The sequence below is a fragment of the Corvus kubaryi genome, unplaced genomic scaffold (assembly GCF_017639235.1).
Source record: "Corvus kubaryi isolate FWS band 111438036 unplaced genomic scaffold, C.kubaryi_AGA036_p1.0 37398, whole genome shotgun sequence".
NCBI lineage: Eukaryota > Metazoa > Chordata > Aves > Passeriformes > Corvidae > Corvus > Corvus kubaryi.
This window is the reverse complement of record NW_024581137.1, coordinates 20,580,159-20,592,551: the sequence shown is the minus strand read 5'-3', so window position 1 is coordinate 20,592,551 and position 12,393 is coordinate 20,580,159.

The window sequence follows — 12,393 nt, the reverse complement described above, 5'->3', positions numbered from 1 at the left end:
CCATTCCTTTGGAAAAGAGGCCAATCTATGTGTCGAGTTACATCGCAGTTAATAATTTGTCACATATATCAAGACTTCCTTTAGAAGCATTTTGAAAACCTGATATAATCTACTTGATTTGTTACCATTTGGTTCTATCTAACATAGAATTTCTTCTCTGACACTTCAAATTGAGATAATTTCTTTGACTTGGACCCAAAAAATTTCTGCTGTCGAAACCTGCCTAAGCTTGTCCATGGGGAACATTAATGTGAAAAATTCATTTAGCATTTCAGCTCTGGGCTTATCTTCTTTAAATACTTCTTTTATAGCCCAAACATTATAGAATGCCTATAAACTGTCTGGCACAATTCATGCATCTGATGTGTTTAGAGCAAGTTTTATTATGCACTCTTATGCTTATCGCAAGTTATTCCTCAAAATATTTTTGGCCCGCTTTATAAAGGGTTTGTATTAAATGTATAAGAGTTTATGTTCTCTTCTGTTTTCCTCATTTCAACACAATTTCCACTTTTTGAAGACTGACTGTTACTTCTAACAACCATTTTCACATTTCTGTTTTGTCATGCCAGCTTTCTCTGTGTGTGTGGTCCTTTTAAAGTCTTTTTTGATAAGCAGTAAATGTTTGCTGTTAGTCTTTGGTACAGCATTTTTAACAATCAGCATGCCACCTGCAAACATTTTCCTCCTCTGGCTGCTTTTTTGAATTTCACCTTAATAACCATGATTTGCATATTTCAATAATACATAATAGTCTAATAACATACAGCAGAGACATAAGCTTTGATACTGCATTTTGGTTCCTAAGCAAATCCTCATAACATAGGAATTTCTTTTTAATTACAAGTTCTAATAACATCTGTGCATTGTTAGTTTCTGCCAGAATCCTGCTTTGTTTCTCGGAGAAGTTGACCAACTTGTCAGTGAAATGAGAATCAATCCGACCTCAGGTAAGACAGCACGAAGTGAGTGAATCTCTCTCCAGCTGGCCTGAATGGTACCGAGTAGGTCAGCTGTGCTAGGACTGATGGGCTCACCTCCTAGTCTGGGCTTGCTTTCAGGGTTCACACAGGATTTTAGCTGCAAACTATTTGGTGAACATGTGGACAAATGTAAAAATTTTAGGAGAATCAGTAGTGCCGACAGCTGCGATTTAGAGAGGCTTATTTTGAAAACAAACAAATTAAAAGAATGTGAAATCAGAACTGACCCCAGATATTTAACTGTGACAGAATTGCATAGTGAAGTCTTGGGGATTTTCTAAGCAAAATGAAATAATTTCAGTCCATCATCTCTTGCATTGCCCCTCTGCTGAATGTGAGTCACACACAGATTTTACAACATTATTTTCTCTCCTCAATAACTTTCAAGAGCAGTAAAATTAATAACTCATGATACAGAAGTTTAATACAAGAAAGATGCATGTGTACTAGGAGGGAAAATACTACTTCAGCTAGGTGCGAGCGCGGAATCAGGAAAATTAATGCTTCTCGCCCTTGGCCAAGGGCCGGGAAACATTTCCTTTTTCTCTCCTGCAGCGGCACCCGGTGGCACGATTTGGGAAGAGCCGGGGCTGGCCAGGGCGGTGTGAGCCGCTCTCACGTTTAACTTTTTCTGCCTCTCACAAGCTCACCGTGGCCACGTTTCCAGAGTAATTTGGTTGCTGTTGCTGTAGACATAGACGTTTTTAAGGCACTAAGTCTTACCTATGTTTATTTTCACAAGGCTTAGTCCTTAGACGCGCAATTACAACATTAAATAATTATTTTAGTAGAGTATGTGAAACCTTTGATTTCCCCTTGTAACAGCTAATTTTTTTTTTTTAATCCTACAAAAGAAAGTTGTTTATTTCAATTTATAGGAGGAAATCCCAGTCATCCTGGAACTTCTGGAAAAAATAATTTGATTTTTGGGGGCAAGAGCATGGCCCAAAGTTTTATTTTATCCTTCTGGTGGAAACAGGAAAGGAAGTGTTTGTCTTGCATACTGTGGAGGAAAATGAGCAACTTACACCTGCCATCTTGTCTCTGGCTGACTCTCACTCCAGATGTACAGCAGCAAACAAGAAGAGAGCCTGAAGAAGTCTCACGAGACCTATAAAGTCAACAAAATGGCTTATGACCTCTTTTTTGTTCAATATTTCATGATGTATAAAAAAACCCAAAGCACTGAGGTTTTCCATTTGATTTTCCATTTAAAAGACAGATCTTTTAAGAGTGTAAGGTTTATCACGTCAGGGAAATGGGAAAAGTGTAATTCAGTTGAGACGTTTTTTCAGCTCAGGCTGTTTTCAGCTGTTTGGTTTGTTACTTTTATTTTTTTAAACACTAGTACATGGAAAGGAAAGTTTGATATCCCTATCTCTCTCAAACACAAGAATAGAGAATACTGTCACCTCAGATTTCTGAGTAATCTTGATGTGAAAATAACATATGTGAAAATAACAAAACAAGCCTTGAAAATTTCTGGTATTCAATGTAAATAGATAGGTGAGAGCATACTAATACGATGGTACTACTTAAATCAAAGCTTTTGTTGTTTTGGTAAAAATCTGAGTGATCAGACTAATCACATTATCTCTTACCATTCTCACATTTAGAGTCCCTGTTTTATTATCAGTCAAAATGCTGCAGGGAACTAAGGGGTTTGTATAACCTCAGCCTAAATCAACTTCTCTTTCAGATTAAGAATTACCCAAGAGGTGAGCTGCTTCATCCTCTTTTTAGTTTAATTCCTTTCATTTCCGTTCCATTCAACATATACTCTGAACAGGATGTTCTGCTTCTGCCTCTTGTATTTGCAATGCTTTTGTACTCCTAATCCTTTCGTGGGCACAGCTCTGTATGTCTCTTCAGCCTAATTTAACTATAGTTTATATGGCTACAAGATAAAGATATTTTATACCTCACTAGTCAAGTGTAAACTATTACAGTAAATCGTGTTATTTTCACAAGTTTGGTAACAAGTGCTAGCTGGCATTATAAGTGTGGAAGTAACACTTTTATTTCCACATTCCTGCTTTCATCATTCACATTTATTTCTTCAGGGGAAGAACGATACTTGATGTCACATTGAGGAGTGTCTCTCTGTACTATATTTAATTCCTGGGCTGGAAAAAGATATTGCCTAAATACGAAAGGTCACAATTAAACTCTGCGGTATAAATGTACCACTCCCGATTTCTGTTTTCTTAAACCGTAACAGCATCTGACCATAACAGAACGGTGTCCTGAGGCCACAGGGAACATTTTCTCAAGCACTGCTTAACTCTGTTTTTCTTTGTTTTTTCTCAGATGTTTTCTGAGCTGCTACAGCAACCAGGAGAGGAGCTGTTGTGCCTGTACTTAGCTCTTGCTTGCATTGAGGCAACGTTCTAGTTCCACAATGATTTAGGTGGAAGCTGAGTTATTTCTAGCCACATTTAGACCTAGCTGTGTTTCCAGGCCAGAGAGATGTTTTTAAGTATACAAAAATCAGACTGTAGATTTTAATAAGGAAAAGAAAGAGAAGAGACTCTGTGCAAGGAAAAGGAATGCTTTTCTATCAGTTTTCTTCCACATTCACAATATAATTTCTTCAGCAAAAATCTGCAACACAAAAGGGGCAAATCATATTTGTTATCTAAAACGTGCTTCCCCAAATATCAACGAGCTTTTTCCTATCTCTTTGCTGGGATCCTTTTCTTCTCCTATCAGAAACCAAGAGCTGACCACTCTTCAAGTGAAATATTCACTCCCTTTTGGGATGTTCCAGTATTGCTCAGCACAAAAGTTCTGCATATATTACTGGGAATGTCTGAAAATGAAAAACAGCGCCAACGGGATTTGTTTCAGTGGAATATGGATTACACCGGCTGTAGTCAGAGTGGAGGGTAAATAGAACACAGACTGTTGTCTCACAACATTGTTTTTGTTCTTAAAATACTCTTTTAAGGTTCAGACATTGCTGTGTAAATATCATTCAGAAAAGTATCTTCTTAAATACATTTTGGGAAAAACACTCATTAGATTAATATCCTTCTATTACTAAATTTCAAACAGTATGCTCCATCTTTTTGAAGGTTCCACAGCTCCGTTATTCTCCAAACACAAAGAGAATGCAGCTAAAAAGCTAACAGACCGAAGCACAGACAGTGAATGCAGCATATTTGTGGAGTGCTTGGAGACAAATGAGATTTTGGCGTAGTGGTGACTCATTTAATTGCACAGCTATCACAAGATAATGTGATAGTATTAACATAAGTAACTATATGCTGCAATTATTCCTCTCAGAGTGTTATATGCTAGCATTTATAACAGTGTTCACTGCTTCTAGCTCATAAAAAAAATCCTGAAAGTATTCTCATTGAGATTACTGTGCAAGCTTTCTGAATAAGATATTAGGTTATGTGTGTCTCTGGCACTGTTAGTGCCTCTGTCCAGCACAAGTGGCACTGGATGGCACAATTACTCTCAAAGGCAGGAGTGGGCAGGTCAGGGCTCGGAGCTGAAGGGCTGTCACTGAAGGCAGTGCCAGTCCAGCAAGTGGAAGCCTTTAACCAGGCGCTCCCCAACTACAGCACATGCCCCACTAGTGACGCACAAACACCGACGGAATGGCAAAATGTCTCCCCCTATGCACACAGCCCCAAAAAAGTAAGGACAGACCAATGAAAAATAAATCAAGGAACACTCTTCATAGACCCATTAACTGAAGGCAAATGGCCAAACTGAACTGAGCAGAACTATTTGATTCTGGAAAGAAAATGGGTAAGAGAAGTGGGCGCTTATAAAGAAATTTGTTAAATTCACATTCTCTGCAGATATATATTATTTCTGACCCTAAAATTGCCAAGGGTCCATGAAAATAGGGACAGTAAACAACACCCAGACAAATAATTTCTAAGCCCAAGTGGTAGGAAAAGGACCCTGGAAGCTGATTTATTTTAAAAGTGATCATGGTGGGGGTCAGCCTTATTTTGACAATGTATGCTTTCAAATAATGTTTATTAAACTATGTTCATTTACTCCTTGAATTATGGTGGCCCTAAACCAGGTCTTCACCTTTCCAAAATGCCATCTGAATGGTGATATTACAAATTTAAACAATCAGTCATATGTAAATCAGAGTTAATAGAGCATCCCCTTTGGTAGTTGGACATGCATTATTCAGCTCTGGGTATCTTCTTTTTTCCCTGCAGGCTGAAGCCATGATTAAAATGTTACTTTAAAATAAATGTCTCCACAGAGACAAAGACAGATTTAAAACATAATGGATTCTCTCCCACCATGCTATTAAGGAAGAAAGTTACCTCAGCATGAAGATTTCATTACACTTCACCAAAGACTTCAGATACTCCACTGCAATCTCAAAGATTTCACAGGGCCTAGGTGGATTAAAGCACAGGATCTCTTTAAAGAATATTTTCTTTTTTTTTTTTTTAATACAAGGGTGTAATATTTCCTGGGAAGATGGCTGTCAATGTATATGCATGCCAATTCTTTTTTTAAAAACACACTCTATTATTTTTCTAAAAGTGGCCTGGCACGGTGTAAAGCCTGCAAGGCCAGTATGCATGGTATAGTTCAACATCCAGTTTTCTATTGCATTCTTTACTTAGGAGGTCATTGTGGTTCACTGGGCACAGAGTCAGTTTCCCTTTAGGAGAACCAGATGATTCAAAGCCCTTGTGGTCACCACCACACACCAGATCACTTTGGATCAAAACTTGTATTTCAGTACCTTCTGTACAAATAGTAAAGTATGTTCCAGCAGTGCTCCCCATGGACACTGCCTAGAGAGATGGTCCAAGTACAACACAATACAATTAACAAAGATCCAAGCAGTGGGAGCCTGAGGTTAAACAGAAATGAACATATCCGTATGGATAGAGCCTTTCGGGTTTATGCACGGCTGTTTTCCTAATCTAACCAAAGGAAAAGTAAGTCCATGGACATGTTCCTTCCATCTTTCATAGAGCTTAGTTGCCCTTATACGCTACTAAACAACCACTACTACTAGATAGATCAGCCTGCAAGCCTTAGGAATTGCCTGTCCCAAATGGCAGGCACTCCTTGGCTCTTTCCTCTTTGATGAAGCTCATGCCTGCCCTACCACTTGAGTCTGAACTTCACTGACACTAATTTTTCCTAAGTATCAGAAGTCAAGGCCTTTCTCTCCAGATATCATCACTTCAAACAGGCCTAGATTAGAGCAGGAAAATGCAAGTATGAGACTCTGCTTAAATTTACTTCCTTGAAATCCAGGCTGCTGCCTGACGCTTCCAGTAGTTCTTGCTGCAAGTGCTGCATAGCAAATTCACCATGTCTGCAGTTTTGACATGAAATTATGATGCAGGATTACTCAAGAATACTCTTTTTTTGTGCAATGGTCACACAGAAATTCCCTAGGACTGATCTTTAAAAGCCCTAGTCTGTGTCAGGATTGCTGGAGTCTGTAGAGCTCATACCTAACTTACCAAATTTCACAAAACCAAAGCAGTATTAAAATAACTTAGTTACATTTGTCTTCACATCTTGAAACATGAAAACTCTGAAGAACAATCTTGAATTATTATTGGAGAAGTACTTATTTTGTGCTTATAGTATATGGGATCAAAGGATTCTATTGTGTTTTTGTTGAGCAGAAAGCTATGTAAGGAAAATTATCAGCCTCCAAAGTAGAAAAGTCTAATAATAAAAGGTTTAGGATACCTGCAACTGTAAATAATTTGGTCTAATAAAAACCGTCGAATACAGCTGTGTTTATTTTTGTTTTTCATTCTATATTAAATATGAGACTTTTCTGTCCTACACTTGAAGTTAAAAGGCTGTGAATGGAGCCAAGCTAATACCTGAGATAATTTTTTAACTATTGAATATGCCTTTATCTGGGTTTGCTTTCTATTGGCGTCTGCCAGTGCCCTGATGAACAAAGGCAGTGGCAAAGCACAGAGAAGCATTCTGACCTCAGAATGTAGAATTTGCACTTGTGTCTCACTTCCACTTAGAAGAGACAATACAAAACCACATAAATGATGCTGCCAGTCAAAATAAGCAAATATCACTTCAAATACATAAAACTTGCCATGATCTGCAGATGAGGAAGCAATGAGAGCACCAGTGCATGGTTCTGCTCTACAACCATTAATTTATATGCAGCAAATGTGTATGGATCTGAAGACAAGAGCAATGCTCAGCATTGTACAGTTGTAGAAATAGATCTGCAAAGAAAATGCATTAGTCAAAAAAGTCAAGCTTCTGATGAAACACAGCTCAGTTCTTTACCCACAGTTATACGGCCAGGGATGTTGCAGAGGCCCATGAGCAGAGCAGAAGTGGCCCCCCCACCCCAAATGAGTGAGAGACCCAGATTAGTTAACCACCATGCAATTAGAAAACAGCATGCATGACATGACTGAAAGATGAGCAACGCGTGAGACCAGAACAAATGGCCTGTGGGACAATATGGGGCAGCTGTGGGGAAGTAAGCCAGGACTTCAGGGCTGAGGCAGGTTGTGGCATCCCTCCTTCTAGGACAGAAAAATGGATGAAACATAAAGCAAGGAGTGATCTATAGGGGAACTGTGGTGAATGCACATAGATATCTGAATATGAGTACTTTCTTTATTCATTTTGTTTAGCTGTAAAAGAAGAGTATATCTAGAGATAAATGAGTATTGTTGTTATAAATTTTTTCTGACACACATTCTCTATTACGGCCAGAGAGAAAACAGATCAATAACCTTAAGTACTAATTTCCGGAGCTCCAACAACACAGTCCTTTCAGAGCAGTAAAAACTGCAACCAGGATTCTTGAACACTATATAGAAATAATTTGCACTAGTTTGATGCCTCCTAAAAGTGATAAAGTTCTGTTTCCACATACAAAACAGGAATTCTGCATGTTTGAGGTAATGTGATTGACCAGCAATACCCTAATTTTCATCACATTTTGTTTTGCTGTAAATGTTGCTAAAAAAAAAGAAAAAAATCAAGCAATCTTTATCTGAAATTATATTAAAAACAAAATTTTCCATGTGTCAAAATTATTAACACCACCAGCAGCCCAGCTGGATTCCTTCTGCTCCCAGAGGAAGATCAGAATTAGGATGAATTAGATCCCTTCCATACCATTATACCACTTTGCTTGTCTCAAAATGTGGGAGGAAAACTGTTAGCGCTGAGGCCAATTTGTTGTTTATGTCATCTATTTGCATACTTAATTAATGTAAATTACCAGCCGCTACAGAAGTTTCAGACAATGACAACAGTTACGCTCCAGTTTTTCAAGTTAAAACCTCCAGGAGGAAAACACGGCTGGTTTATATTTTCCCTACATCAATGACAGCATTTGCCAGGTTTTATTATTTGATTCTGCTTTTGGAATTAAAAGCCAGGGAATAATTACTTAAGCAGGGAAAAAGAGATTATAATGAGGCTTAGGACTGGGCAGATGAGAATTACCAATGGGAAACAGTCCTTTTTCCCATAGAGCAAAATAAGTAGTAGTAGCTCTTGGCATGACCTGGAAAACAATACCATACTGTCCTGAGGAAAGAAGCTGTTTCTGCGGTGTCGGCTTTTTCTGCCTTTTTTTTCTCCACTCCTTTTCTGAAAACGGTGTGATGTGAAAGAATTTCGTAGTACTAAAATGATAATGGAAGTCGTGAGAGGGCTTTGCAAAACAAGCTCAGTGTGAGTGCTGCTAGAATGAAGCCTACAATGATTAGACTTCTGAATAATCAGGCAAACAGCCCATATTGTAACAAGCACTGTTTATGGGGCTGAAGCAAACACAGACAAGTTTGATTCACATGCCTCAGTAAGCGCAAAAACACTTGTAACAAGGAGCCTTGCAAAGTGAGCAATTAGGGCTATGGAAACAGCCTCTGCCCTACCAAGATCACAAGCTCAGTGAGAGGTGGGAAGCGCTCAGCTAAGCTGGGATGTTCCAGGGAGACGGGCTCTCAGCTCCCAGATAGGCAACAATGGCAAAACCAGCCCCTGACTGGGACTCTGTTCCCTATACAGCTGCATCAGCAAAATGTTGCCAAATATGTCTGAGCAGAATTATGTAAAAATCAAGCAAAATAAAGCCCTACAAAAAAAGCACTCTAAATTTTTGAGAATTTCTAAAACCACTGCAAAAGGTATAATTTTGGTAAGCAGCGCTTTGTTGGCTTTATTACTAAAATGTAATATAAACAATTCCAGCTGCAACAGCTGAGGCACAGTTTTCTGCTTGCCATAAATGTGGATGCACAGAACTGCTTGGGTCTAGAAGTACATCACAGGTATATTTACTCTACATGAATATGATATTCCAAATGGATGGGTCTGCTCCAAAGACCCTAAGGGTTTTCATGCTATGATTTGGGCCAGTTGCAATTGTTACTATGATTCTCCAGGGAAGAGGCTCACCCTGCTTCAAATACGGATCACCAGGGTTTTGTGCTGTCCTGTAACAAAGCACATGTAGGGGTAGGAGTGCCCAGCTGTCAGAGATGACACTTTTCCTATCCAGAAATGCACCTTACTCCTGGGTAAAATTAAAGGCAGCCCTTTAACCACTACTGCTTCAGTATTTGACTGCAACTTCCATGTCTGACCACAGCAAAAGGCTCCTTTTCTAGGCCGTGGAATTCATCGGCTGCAAATGACATAGGATACTCTTTCAGCATCAACATTTTTTAATCACCTACTTTCTTATCCTTTAACAGAAGAAACAATGGCAATGTGTTGCATTAAATACACTGGAGAAGCTTCAGCAAGATTAAACACACTGTCCTAAAATGTGTGTAGCTTTTAGTTTTCTCCTTGTGAAAAGAGTAGTAATGTTGATCTTGTCCAGTGTCAGCTTTTCTCTACCAGTTCCTTTTTTTCCTGAAGTCCCAGGGGGCCTGACCTCTTAAAACCACCTTGCAGCCTATTTCTGACCTCCTTACTTTTACCAGTTTGGTGTCTTGTGTGAATCTGTCTGTATTAGAAATCAAAACCACAGGATAGTACAAACAGAGAGATAGAGCAAAGAGACACCTACTCTAAAACTCTAGTTCCTTTAACATCACTTTAACACCACTAGGTCCAAAAGGACTTGGAAATACAAAATTAACACATATTACAGTTAGCTGGAAGATTCACCACTATTGGTTTTTTCTTCAGCTTTGTGAAAGCAGCAGTGCCACAGACCCCATGCAGATGCTCTGCTGAGTGCCAGGCAATCTGTTGGTGTAATAAAGCAGATCACTGCATGTCAGAACCTCATTTCCATGAGCTTGTTGTGTGGTCTTATCATACTTGTTTGCCACTTAGGGATGTTACTGAAATTCAATAATTATTCATGAAATGCAATAAAATATTCTAAATATATCCAAGTCAAATCAAACTGGTTTTTATTTTATCCACTTGAATTTTTTATTTTTTTCATGTTAGTGTACTAGATTTCTCTGCTAGTCAAGACATGTGTCTCTTGAAAATCATTACACTTGGAATCCTGTTTGTTCTGTATATAATTAGACAAGAATTTGAAGCTAAGTTTACAAACCCCCTCTTGAGCCCCAAAGCTTGTTCTCTTTTCAACTGTATCAGGTAGTCCAAGAAAAAAAGTAACCCCTACCTGTAAACTTTGTCATTTTAAGAATTCTAAAATATTTTAAATATGTATTTGAATGTATTTCACATGTTTTTAAACTTTTAACATACCGTTCTTTACTACAAGACTATTAGGGACTGTCAAGTGAAAATCAGAACGTTTAACTAATGTCTCTGAACAGTTAATGCTTTCTGTGAAACTCCAAGGACATAACAGCTTTCTTTCACATTAAGCATATTTCAAAAATAGTTACAAATCAGTTCCTTCATGTAAGCTGTGTAAGATTAGTACTACTTTCCAAAAATTATTTTGCCAGGAGATGGCATCTGCTATACATATTTGACGCTGCTGAAACAACAAAGATGTACAGGCTGCTCTAGAAGAAAGCAAATATATAATTAATTTTGCCCACTCTGCGTTCCAGGGCCTAGACACTGGGGGATATATTCATTATATAATGACACTCAGTTACTTCAGTAAAAGTAGAATGTAGCCCCAATCTTAAATACAATCACAGGAAAAAGTGCTGTTTGTTGCACAGTAAGTGTGTATTACAGAACTGTCATTTCCTCTAACCCATGATCATTCAGAATTGACATGGTTCCACTTCAAATTTTATGTTTGAGTCCTCTTTCCCACAAATTGAAATGATGTGTTTGTCCTCGACACCAAAAACTTCAACAGGAATATTTTGCCTTCTTAGGTAAAGCAGGGGGTTTATTTAAAACTGAAACTTTGAATTCTTAAATACTAGGATTTTGCCTTTTCCTCTTTTGTTGTCTTTCTGCCCATTCTTTAAGACAGAAAATCTTCAGTTTTACCTTTCTTTGTAGCATTTTAAAGCAATTTTTGCTTCATAGCAATCATAGTGACAAAAGGAGACGGAAATTATAAAAAATGTCATAAACCTGGGCACTATTTGTTTTATCTCTCAGTCACCCAAAATAAGTGGGGGATTCTCTAGAATGGATCTTTCTCTGCCCATAGATTCAATTATTCCCCCAGGCTTGTAATGGTTGTGGATCTTCGTAAAGACATTCCCACCTTTGCACCAGTTTTTTACAAATGTTCAGGATAACCTAAACTTTGAGACAGAAGCTTTTATTGCAAAGTAGGGAAAATTGCCTGTGTCTGAACAACTCTGAGTTAGCAGTGGGGCAGAAGTTCCAGGACATCAGCATCCGTGAAACCTGAAGTTACAGTAATTAATGATGCCCCTGTTCGCTTGCATATGTCCTGCATACTGGCAAGATTTTTCAGTAAAACAGAGGGCCATGGGCAGGTCAGAAGGCTTTGGAAAATATGATAGCTAAGTGCTATCAGAAGGAGAAGAGGAGCCATAAGTAAGTCCTTTGGGAATACCTGTGAGGTTTTTCTTGCTGAGCTTCAAATGCTTGAATAAGTCTGTGCCTTTCTGGGAAGTAGGCACTGTCCACCTCTAATATTTTTTAGCCTATTATTTTCTCAGTATAAGTGTTTCATGCACTATTATATTCAGAGAAGGATAACAAAGTACTGGTGGGGAGAAAGAAAGACTTTTAGGGACCTCTTCGGACACTAGAATTTAAATTATGCGCCAACACGTGCAAGGCCTGGAAGGACCTGTTAAACGGAAGGCTCCAGAATACAGGCAAGGCAATCTCTTTGCCAGATGTGAATTTTTTAAAATGAGATGAACCTACAAGAAATGCTTGTTCACTGCTTCTTGCTGTTGCTCTCCAAAATCAGTAACTCCATCTCCCCACTTCCAAACCATCGCTCTCCCAAATCCAGATGCTAGGTTTTGCCCTCAAAATCACTGCTCTCTCCAGGAATCTGAAA